This window comes from Eulemur rufifrons, chromosome 7 (genome assembly GCF_041146395.1).
Source record: "Eulemur rufifrons isolate Redbay chromosome 7, OSU_ERuf_1, whole genome shotgun sequence".
Taxonomy (NCBI): Eukaryota; Metazoa; Chordata; class Mammalia; order Primates; family Lemuridae; genus Eulemur; species Eulemur rufifrons.
The window spans coordinates 180,370,528-180,383,408 of NC_090989.1; the positions used below are offsets into that span (position 1 = coordinate 180,370,528).

General features: G+C 35.1%; 1 protein-coding gene across 1 annotated transcript in view; it reads left to right on the top strand.

Moving 5' to 3' along the window:
• CNTN6 (contactin 6) overlaps positions 1-12,881 on the top strand; it is a 156,930-nt gene that overhangs the window by 99,460 nt on the left and 44,589 nt on the right. The gene's annotated exons all lie outside the window — the stretch shown is intronic.

Sequence of the window (12,881 nt, forward strand, 5' to 3'; positions counted from 1 at the left end):
GGATATATTTAAAGTATAGTGTCCTCCCTTACTTAAAAAGAAAGTGGTTGCTCAAGAGGTATTTGTTACACCCACACCTTCTTATAGATGCTGGTGAGCATACAAAAAAATAAATAAATAGAAAAAGAATTGCTATCTATGGCAGTCCAGTTGAAGGAATCAAAGCAGGACCAATAGTGTAGAAATCGGTCTTGTTAATATCTTCCAAACGAGGAGTGAAGCTGTCAGAGCATGTTTTTAGTCACTTGCTATAATTTTCCAATTTCCTTTTTATTTCTTCTTTTCTCCTGCACGGGAACTTTCTAACTTTTTAAAATGGAATTTATGCAAGAATACATTCCATAAAACAGATAACATTGAAGCAATCTGGCTAATGTCCTGAAGGGAGAAGCAGAGCTCCGCTCGACGCCCTCCTCACTTCCTCTCACCCACGAGCATCCCAGGCAGTGACCTGAGAATCCCCCAGCTCTCCGGATAGCATAGTTTGAGGACTCCTGATTTGAAGTGACAAATCTGATTCTCAAGTGTGACTTGTCAAACTATTCATTTATTTATAAGCACAGAGGCAAACCAATTTGACAGGCCTTGTGTGAGATTCTGGGTTTATAAATTTGGATGAGCTCAGAGTCTCCTGGGAAAGGCAGACAGGTCAACAGCGCCGGTGCAGCGGGGCATGTACCACTGCAAACACTGAATGCAGCGAGGACGGCTCACTCCCTAGGCTTGTGGCCATCCTGAAAGGCCTCAACAGGTCGGAGGTAACTAAGCTGGCACTTGACGGGTGTATTATGTGACCGTCTTACTCTATTCCCAACATCATGCTCGGTGCCGTTTCAAAGGTTTAGATGTAGGCTTCCTTCGTTGATACAAGATACATTTTCCCCAAGATTCCTCTAAATACATATAAAGGGGACTCAAAGCATTTCGTGAGTCATCCAACAGCTGACTTTTTGATCACTCAAGGAATGCTTGGATATACTTATTAACATACGTTTTTCATTCTCTCACCAGTTAAATTAACCAAATGCAGCCAGAAACCCATCCTTCCTGTACTTAACCCTGAGTTTCATCATATGAGAATGATGATAATATCCATTTATACGGTATCTGTCATGGGCACATAGTGTAGTAAGATGTTAGATACACCATTTCATTTAATTTTTACAACATACATATGAGTTATTTATTCATATTTTTAGATGGGTAAAAGTAAAACTTAGAGAAATTAAGCATCAAACCCACAATCACACAACTAGTAAATGATAGAAAAGCATTTAATTCCTCGAAGCTCTGACTCCAAAGCCATGTGCGATCCTAAATATCATACTATAGGATTTTAATTAGATTTCTGAATAATTATAGTGTCCATCTGGAAAGCTAAAGGAAGACCTTCATAAAATACATATTTGTTCTTTGCCTTTTCCAGAGTTAGACTAAAAAATCTTCTGAAAACAGTGACATATAAGCTCAAACTGTATTTTTGATATCACTAACAGGTATAGAATAAGCCTATATGTTGCCTACATAATGATAGATGGGGTCTTATTGATTCTTATCAATAAAATAAATCAGTCCTTTTAGTGGTTTAGCATCCTGCATCCACAATGTTCAAATGACTGATTGGATTTTTAATATAACATACAATATAATTTTTGATGACATGTAGACCTAGATATGGAAATTCAATGAACAAGGATAAACTCCCTAAGCTCCATAAAGGAATTGATGTAGGCATATAAGTGTGTAATATAATTAAGGATAAGAAAGAGTTAATGTTAGCAGAAAAGAAGTCATCTCCAAGTTAGTCCTCTATTCTCAGAAACTTTTGTAAGCCTAGCTTTGTAGTCTCTGAGGAATACAATAATTCAGTAGCCAAAGGGGATCTAGAATTGGAAATTCCACTAGCATCCATCACTTTCAAAACCATGTTCAAGATAGCAGGGGGAATCATTTCCCAGCTATCACATTCTGAAATCACCAGATTACAGAAAGCTGAGGTGAAAGGGTTAATAATCATTAGTGTTCCAGCCCAATTCTCTCAGCTTTTTATACCTGAGGGAAACCACAGACCACAGGGCTAAAGATACTAGTTTAAGGTCATCCGGCTGTACCTGAATCTCATCTATCTATCCCAACGTTTACAGCAGAAACAACTTTACATTTGTAAAATTTCAAAGCCCCGAGGAAATCACACAATAGGCTCATCATCATAAATGTAATAGAAGCATAGCCAAAATGTCCTCGCAGTGTTCAGACGTCTCCATTCTGTTCTGCACAACTCTCTCTTCTATTGTATTTTCAATTGGTTCTCCCCTAGTTATTTTGGGAGCACTGTTTTTTTTTTATTCTTTTAAGTCTGTGTTCACAAACTTTTTTGTCCTTTACCAACTTCATAATTTCCCATCTTTTCTTTTGATTTACTTAGGCTGTGAGGCATGTTAGCATATGAATCTATATTTATTCCCCTTTGTGTTTTCTCAGCAAAATACTGCAACAAATGGAGACACTTTTCTTTATCTTTTCCTTCTTTTCCTGAACAGCTAAATATTCCTCTTAGGGCTATTTCACTGGATTAATTTAGCTACGTTTTCCATCTGATGTTGTTTTGTTAATGTTAAATCACATTTTCTTAACATTTTATGGGAGTTGGCATAGCAGCACACTCTTTGGCACGCCATCGGAATAAAGACACATCATGACACCAAATAATTATGTTATTTAGCAACTGCTCTTATCCACCATCGCCTAATTTGTGTCAAAATTCAGTCACCCTGAATCTGTGTTTGTGTTCTGTGTCAGCCACTACAAAGCTGACACTTAAATTATTTGTGTGCATTAAACAAGAAGACACATTTTGATGAATTCAGAGGGCTGAACATCTGATGCTAGCTTTCTGCTTGAGTGTTTAGGACATTTGAACCACCGACTTGACTTTGGATCATTTGACTGTTCACTCCGGTGATTATACATTAGGCATAAAGTACAACTATAGACACCCGGAATTATGAAGAACTAGAAGAGAGAAGCAGTAACATTTTTATTCCCATTTAAATTATTAATAAAATGTGTTTGAGTCAATTTCAAATCTCTAGGTAACCCTTCTAAACAACCTTTTCCTATTATAATTAAACCCTTTCAGTTAGCTGCATAAAGACCACAAATCATCTTTGAATAACCAGTTCATTGGAAGTATATCCTTAGCTATTTAATCTGCTTAAAATGTATATTTTTCTAGTCCATTGAGAGTTGTATAAGAAAAAAGGTAACTTAAAAACACTCAAGCATACCTCTTTCTCTCATAGGCACCTGAGCAATCCCTGCTTTCCAACATAACATAGCAAAATTAGATTTATTTGTGTTATCAATTTATGATGCCACTTCGTGTAGGTTTTTATAGGTTTTCATTTTTGTTTCCTTTTCCTTCCTTCCCCTGGCCCCTCACCTCAATGCCCATATAAATTTAATCACACTGTGCCTAATGCAACTCAATACATGTGCCCAAAGAAACACGATTATGTGCTTGGAGCTAGGACAAAGGCTAAGAAAATACTAGAGATGTTATTGCAACAATTCCTGTGAATCAGTTGTATGTTTAGGAATCCCCCAATAGCATCCATATTATTATAATAATTAAAAATATTTTATCTCTCTCATTTGTATTGTAAGTTTTAGCTAGATTATCAGAATTGTGCAAAAGAATGATTAAGATTTGTTGTATATGCTTAAGTCTTATCCTGGAGATTTGAATGTACAGTTGATCTTTGAACAAAATAGGTTGAACTCAGTGGGTCCACGTAGACTCAAATTTTTTTCAATAAAATTTCCAACTATGCTTGCCTTCTCTGCCTCCCCTTCCACCTCCTCCACCTCTTCTGCCCCTGCCACTCCTGAGAGAGCAAGACCAAACCCTCCTCAGCTTATTCAACATGAAGTCAATGAGGATGAAGAGCTTCATGAAGATCCACTTCCACTTAATGAATAGTAAACATATTTTCTCTTCTTACAATTTCCTTAATAACATTTTCTTTTCTCTAGTTTACTTTATTGTAAGAATACAGTGTATAATACAGATAACATACAAAATACATGTTAATCAAATGTTTATGTTATCAGTAAGATTTCCCGTCAACAGTAGGTTATTAGCAGTTTTGGAGGAGTCAAAAGTTACATGTGGGCCGGGCGCGGTGGCTCACGCCTGTAATCCTAGCACTATGGGTGGCCAAGGCGGGAGGATCTTTGGAGCTCAGGAGTTCGAGACCAGCCTGAGCAAGAGCGAGACCCCATCTCTATTAAAAATAGAAAGAAATTAGCTGGACAACTAAAACTATATAGAAAAAATTAGCCGGGCATGGTGGTGCATGCCTGTAGTCCCAGCTACTCGGGAGGCTGAGGCAGAAGGATTGCTTGAGCCCAGGACTTTGAGGTTGCTGTGAGCTAGGCTGATGCCACGACACTCTAGCTCAGGGAACAGAGTGAGACTCTGTCTCAAAAAAAAAAAAAATGTTACATGTGGATTTTTGTCTACATGGGGGTTGGCACCCCTAACCCTGCATTGTTCAAGAGTCAACTGTGTTTCTTTGTGTCAACTCCTGTACTGCTTTATATGGCATCAGCAAACTAATCGAAATCACTTTAACCATTTTTTATAACCTATAACTATAAATAAAGTACTTTAAAGAAAATAGTTATTTGACTAAGTCACTTTCTGTTAGTTGACTGAATTTATTGATAACATTAACATATAATAAGTCTGGGCCTAGAAAGGAACTGCTGAATATTTAGGAGCAAATACAATCAGAAAACAAATATTTATTAAGTCCCTGCTAATTGGTGGTATTCTTGGATATAAATACTAATAAGTAAAGAATAAGAGCTACTATTTGGGGTACCCATTACCCTTTACCCTCTACATATGCATATATGTATATATTTCTTTAATTCTCAAAACAAACTGATGATGTTATTACTACTCCTATCCTCACTCTATATAAGCTTACATAGAAATCAAGCAAGTGCTCCTAAAGTAACTTGGCCAGAAATGGGAGTCCAGACAGAAATCCAAAGCAAGCTGACTTTAGAATCCATAGTTTTATGAGCCCTATTATCACCTTCCTCAATGAAATCTCAGCTTTTACATATGTGTGGAGAGTGAAGACTTGTATAAAAAGAAAATTAGAAGTACAAGGCAGCAAAATGATTCAGAGAATGATTCAGTAGAAAAAGCACTGATTTAAGATCAGAAGACCTGCATTGGGGTATGGTTAAGTTAGTTACTGAATCTCCCAGTATCTCAGTTTGTCAATGTGGGAAAAAATAATTAATCTCTACTCTGTTAGAGGGAGAAAGAGAGTACTGTGAACTACAGTGATTGGAGGGAAGGATGTGGCAGGAAAGGCTGTGTGCCCTAGTATGGTTCCCCAGGAAACAGAGCTGAGTGCCCACTCTCCGGGAAGCCCGGTTGAGGGGCAGCAGTGGACGATCCATCATATCTTGCTGCTGCCTCACTTCAAGCCACAGACTGGCAGCCCCAGAGGTTGTCCCCGTACAGGCTGTGCAGAGAAACCACTTGGGAACAGTCTGAGGAAGGAAGGAAAAAATGGTTTATCTGCCTGATTGCCCCTTTGCTGGTGGGGCTGCACTATTCGGACCTTTGACAGCCAATGGACTAAGAGAACCTGAAAGATTCACAAGATATGTCTGAAACACTAGGAATCAAAGTAGGTTTAGGAAGGCGGATGCGATTCAGATTAGCAGACTAGAGTGCAGAGCTTCTGCTTGATGAAACTCTAGGCTTTCCTCTGGCAGCTCCTGTGAAGAACTGCACTCTAGAAAAGATTTGCAAATTATTAGCATTTAATTCCTCTTTGGGTCTTACACAATTCTTTCTTGAAAAGAATATTTATGTTCTTTCTCAAAAGTCAGACAAAATAAATGTATAAAATATTTGGGTTCCTTCCATATTTTTTTCTGAATTTTCCAGTGGTTTTTTTTTTTTTTTTTTTTTTTTTCTTGTTTAGAACTGATTAAAGGTTGTCAGTGTATTGTGTTTTGCTAAAGATGTCCTACGTCATTTGGTATGGCAAGGCCAGATTTATATACTGTGGCCCTTCAATCATATCTCTCTCAAGGTAGCACTTCATTTTCACTCGATCTCTGTTTTTTTCTCTCATTTTTATGATGTTCATGATGTTATAAGGGATGATAAATTAGGTTTTCATTAATCCATTGATTAAATCTTTAAATTTGGCCCAGCCAGTAGTGTCAGTCTGTGTATAACTGCCATTAGTGCCACTTAAAGTTATTGACATAAAGAGATGGAAAAGACAACCTTTATTTTACCTTAAATGAGCAAGCTTTGGTATTTACTTGTTTTCTGATCATCATGTAAGTCATCTTCTGTAGCTTGTTAAAATAAGTAATTTTCAAAAGATAGCTTATTAAATGATAGTGGGATTAGCATAGATATTATACCTTAACTGTAATAATCAGGTGCAAAAATTATTAAAATGTAATATTAATATTTGATCTAAAATAGATTCCAGTGGGACATTTTACCTAAAACTTAAATTGTGAAGAGGAAAAATTTATATACAATTTTCTACTTCTTATCTAACTCATTTTAATCCAATCTATTTTACATTTTCCAGATATCAGTAAAATTAGACAGTCAATTAAAATTTCATGGTCTACAGTATTATCTTTAGACAGAACTGGAAGCAATACTCCAGTTAATAATCTAACTATAAAAATAGCAGTGTTGCTCTAGTTTCAGCAATAAGAAATTATAATTGCCCAATGTCCTAATTTCCCTTAGTTTAAGAAATTTAGCTATTGCTAATCCTCTATGTCTTCAAACTTTGTAATAGGCTGGGTTGATATCAAACAAGAAAAGTCAGAGCCATCATCATTTTCTATTCATACTTTGGAATCTACATATATAGATCTGTTTTCTATATGTAAGTAAATTAAAGGTTGGGTATATATTAGATTTGTTACAGTGAGAAAATAGATGTGATTGTTAAGCTTTGTTATATTTATATAGTTTATGATGAACAGTTATCACATGTAACCCAGGTGCTACGATTTGGATATGGTGTGTCCCCACCGAAACTCACGTTGAAATTTGATTCCCAGTGTGGTAGGGTTGGGATGTGGGGCCTAGTGTGAGGTGTCTGGGTCATGAGGATGGATGGATGTCCTCCTGCTGTGGTGAGTGAGTTACCACTCTCTTAGGAATGGATTAGTTCCCGAGAGAACAGGTTGTTAAAGAAGAGTCTAGCTTCCTCAGTTTCTCTCTCTTGCCTTCTCTCTCACCATGTGATCTCTTTGCACAGGCCCACGCCACTTCTGCTTTCCACCATGAGTGGTAAGAGCCTGAGGTCCACACCAGATGCCACTGCCCAATCTGGAACTTTTCAGCCACCACAATCATGAACCAAATAAACCTCTTTTCTTTATAAATTACCCAGTCTCAAGTAGTCTGTTATAGCAGCAGAAAAGGGACTAAGACACCAGGAAAGCAAGGGGATGGAATGTTTATTCCCCATTAGTCTCCATGTCGTTCCTCAGAAAGATACAAAATTTGAGCACGTGTTGCAGGTAAAGAAGCCCCACAAGTTAATATGATGTGATCCCCTTCCTTCCTTGTGTGTTATGCATAATAGCCTAGCAAGCAGACAGCAAAGGTCATGGAATCAGGCAAATGGGTAGGACATCTGTTACTTTTGTTTTCTCTTTACTCAACCTACCTTCCCTGACAGTTGGAAGATTGAAATGTTGCTTGCTCAATCACTCTGTAAAGTCTGCCTCTAACTTACAAGTTAACCTTGAACTGTTCACATATATTGTGTTGCTGGCTTAATTTTCTACATGTTCTATTTTCTAAAGCCATTATAAAGTTGCCCCAATGTCATTTGACTGTCATGGCACAGCTTCTTGCTCGAATTTCTACCTTTTTATGCCCATAATGCAATAAGATGGATAGAGTGATACATTACAATTTTTAACTATTAATTTTTCTATTAGTTGAATGGTCACACTATGTCTACACATGTAAATATTTTTAAATTCTAATTTTTACAGAACATTTTAAATGCAAATGCCATAATTTGTGATTTAGTTATCTAAATAGAATACTGGGCTTTGGTAATCTGGGGAAAATTTTTCTATGCAAATGTGTAAACAGGTGAAATAATTTAATTAAGTGGTTATTTGAACATAAAGACTTGAAAGGAAGAATGTTACCCCTGAACTGTGAAATGATTATAGTGGGAGAGGAAGAAACATACAGATAACTTTAAGTCAAGTATCAGAACTTGGTGACATTAAAACCAAGGACAATCCAGGGACTGATAAGCATAGCTTAGTTAAAGCCACAAAACATACTGCTGTGTCCAGCCTTACCCATGGATTTCAAGATATTAGGCATGAGCAAAACACAAAGAAACCAAATCAGAAATAGTAGCCTGTGTCATGGAGCAGAGCAAAGGGCAAATACTTTGTTGTTACTACAACAAAGAATAAGAATTTGATTAATACCTAGCATTTAATTAATTTAATTTTCATAACAATCATATTATCATTTCCAAAGTAAAAGTTAGAACACTGTGGATCAGAAAGACCAAGTAGTTAAGTACGCAGACAAGAAGTTTTGTGTCAATTTAAGGAAGGGTTTTAAGCAGTGGAATAATGCTGGGGACAGTCCTGCTGGCATTAGACACCTTTGAGAAAGCCTGGCATGTACCTCTCAGGCCTCTTGGTTCAAACTGAACTGTGACAAAACACTTTCTTTTTTCCCTGTTGTTGTTCTTTATAGAGTACAGCAGTGCTTATATTCTTAGGTAGGATGGGAAACCAGTTCATTAAAAGCTTACCTATTGACTGCTAATTAGAAGTCAGGCACAGTGCTAAGCATTTTAAACTGTTTCTATCATTTAATGCTCAAGACTCTATGATAGAGTAATACTATTAATAATATCTCCATGCTACAGATGAGGAAACGGAATACCTGGACAGTTAGTTAATTTGATTCTGGCCATACAAAAATTAAATATTGAGGTTCAAATTTAGTCACTAGCAGTTTTGACCCCAAAGCCCACATTCTTACCCACTCTACTAATAACTCCATAATTGCACAGGATGGAATATTTAAAAAAAAAGAAAAAGCATTCTTATGATTAGCATCACCATCATTATTACCTCACATGTTAAGACATCTATAGTTAAAACTCTTCCATAGCAGGGCATAGCAAGCCTGCCTTCAAGATCTCACCAAAGCTAAGAACTGTGAGAAAATGCATATGTAAGCTTGCATGTGCACACACACACACACACACACACACGTTTCATCACATTTCAGGGAGTTACTGGACTCTCTGAAGGTCAGATTAAGATCCTCCAATATTATAGGATATTCTATGCAAATAGAATTTTATACACACACATATGTTTATGCTACTCTTAGTTACTATACTATTAGCAAACTATGTTTTAGAAACTTGAAGTAAAAGAATATTTGCTAAAGTAAGTGTTTCCTGATCTAAAGAGAAAGACATGATTAGATTCTTGGCCCTACACTACCTAGTGGGTGTCTTGAGTCACTTATTGCTTCTCTTTAGGCCTGTTTCCTGAGTTATAAAATAGGAATGGTAGCAATAGCTAGTTAAGAGGTTTGTCTTAAGAATTCGGTGAGTGACATTTATTACACACTTAGTAGAGGGCCTGTGCAGAGTTAGCTCCTTATAATAGTGCATCACCTCCTTAAATTTTGACTGATGAGTTTTAATATGGTGGAAAAGAGTACCCTTAAATTTAACACTCTTTATTTTCACATGCCTATTGTAACACCTAACAAATTGCTTTGAATACAGTAGGCATTTAGTGAATATTTACTGAAGAAGTTAAAAAGGAGGAAAAGTCCTAACATTGCTCCACTTCCAATCATGCATTTAAATTGCTATTGAATTTTTGGAAGCCTTTCCATGCTTCCATGGTGCTCACGTATTTCCATACATAACTTTTATTGATATTATGTATCATCTACTAGTAGTAGGACCTCAGCATTAAATCCTAATATGATAATATTCAAATAATATGTAATCACTCATTTTATTGCCTTCTATTTCTTCCCTATGACTGTATGCTCTTTACTCATTATTCATGGAAATCTCCATTTTTATTATCAGAATGTTTACTCTATTTTTTAAAGAGAGCCAAGCTTATCTATATTTCTGGCAGTGCTTGTTTATAAATGCCAGAGAAGCTTATATGCAATGAAGACAGAATATTTTAATATCTTTCATTGATATATTTTACCAACCTTCCAGATAAAGTATCTTTTTGAATATTCCAAAAGAAGAATAAAAAAAATCAATCTTTCTCTATGAATGTTACCAAAACTACCAATTAAAATGTTCTAATTAATTCTTACATGTGCATTCTGCCTTATCTGAAAATGCCAATTGCTTGGTACAGTTTGATCTTAGATGAGTGTTCCTTCTTTTTGATTTTTGTTTGTTTTTTAGTAAATCATTTCTCCTAAGCCATGCATAGACATGTGAAAGAACTAGACATTCTTACTTTCCTTTAACATTTCTTGTTTAATTATTCTGCATACAATTAGGACAATGATTAGGCAATTTAACTCCATTTACATTGTCAAAAGATTAAATTGTTTTTACTATATTTTAACATCTCTTATTAATGAATGGAAAAATTTCAATGATAAATTGAAATATTCACACTATTTATCATGCTATAAAATGTCTAGGTATGGTTAAATTTCCAAATTGCTGTATTCTAGGTCACTAGAGAGACTTTAGAAAATTATTTATTTTAATAAATGATAAATCAATTTGGTTGCTAGTTTGGTTACTTTCATAAAACATTTACAACTTAATATTTTTATTCTTTTATAACTGTTTATATATTGATCTTATGAAACAAGATGTATCCTTACTTAGAAATAAAGATAAATTTCACAGATTTAAGTTTGATTTATAATGAATAGCTCAGTACTTCTCAAACTTTATTGTGCATACTAGTCACTGGGTATCTGATGAAAATGCAGAGTTTGATTCAGTAGGTCTGGGATGAGACCACATTTTGGGGAGCAAACACATGAACTATCTTTAAAGCATCTAATGATGATTCAGTAGAAACTTCTTGAGCCTCATAACCAACATGTAGAATTATTTTACTAAAAGTAAGGAAAAGTAATTGTTCTAGAAAGAACATAAGTGCTGGAGATAATCAGATATAACTTTTAACTCATTCTCTGATACTTAGCTTGTTAGTCTTGAGCAGATTCTTAATTTTTCTTAGTTTTAGTCTGCCCTCTCAGTACCTCAAGTGGTGATAGACACTTGAGAAATATTGATTTATTAAGATTTCAAAAGACACAACCAATTTCAATGCTGATAATTTCAACTCAATTTAGCAAACATCATTAAAGACCCATTGTGCCTGAAAATGGTGGTGTCCTCAGAGTACCATTGTTTATATGAACTGGTCCTTTCTGAAAGTTAAGCAAAAAATTATATAAAGTGTAAACATTACCATTGGATTGGTACCCGGGAAATTTGTTTAATGGCCTTTAGATATAAGCAGATATATTAATTTTTGTCATGTAAAATGTTTTATTAGCCAATATCTAAAATTTCTTTGTTGTTAAAAATTCTTAGTTATTCTTAAATGTAAGAGGCAAATGATGCACTCAAATGCTCCCCACATTGACCTCTTCTAGTTGAATCAGATAAAGAATTGTATTTGGCCTGAAATCTACATACTAGATTAGTTGTGTTACTGTGTGAATAGTGGTATAATTCAATTATAAATGTAAATTGGTATCTGCTAAACTAGACATTTCAGAAATTAAATAAGGTATCAAATGTCTGTTTTGGTGGAATATTCTAAGACAATGGCTTTCTAAAAATTCTGATTACATGCCATGGAATATTGTAAACCCAGATGTGGCCTCTTCTACTCACTGATAACAGGATTTGGAATTCATTATTAATAATAAACTCAACATCAGAAGCTGGTCTCCTACAAATTATAGTTGGCTGATATTCTCTGTGTTTCAAATTGGGTAATTAATTAGATTAGCTACATTTCATGTTATACATATACTAGAAACAATGACATGTTTGCAATACAACAAATGCTATTTTGTTTTTGTTAATCAATGTGACATGCATGCAAATTGCCTTGCCTTTCTTTCCTTTAAAACTATAGTCAAAAATTAGTTTGTTTCTCTTATTTTGGTGTCATCCTGACTATCCATTATTGCTTTTAGGACTGTGTTTTTAGAAGGTTGATAACTAAATTCGTAAGACATAAAATATGGAAATCCAAAATTGGGCAAATGTTTTTATTTTTCATTTTTTGTCTCCTCTTATAAAATATTTGATGATGCATTTTTTAAAAAAACAAATCTTGAGGTTTTACCTGATTATGATGACATTCTGGTGTTTGCTTTATTTTTGAGTTTCAGAAAAAAAAATAATATGGACCATTTTATGAAAGGTTGGAACTTCTTAGATAAATATCTTTTCATTGTTCACTATATGTTTTAGAAATGTTTAATTCAGAGTGATCCATGAAGGCTTCATCTTTCTACTCCTCTCTTTTCTTCTTTGAGGGAATATGATACATAGTAGACATCGTCCTTTGGCAATGGAACCATTTGGATAGTTCCTTCAACCCACTAGCACTGGCAAATACTGTCATGGTTCAGTGCTCTGTTGTTTGGTCATTGAAAATGCTACACAAGACCACACTTATAAAGACACAGACTAAACAATGTAGAAATTGGCTTGCATTTCTCCAAAGCCAAGTTCAATTTTCAGCAGCAAGTAGACTTTTCAAAATACACAGTAAAT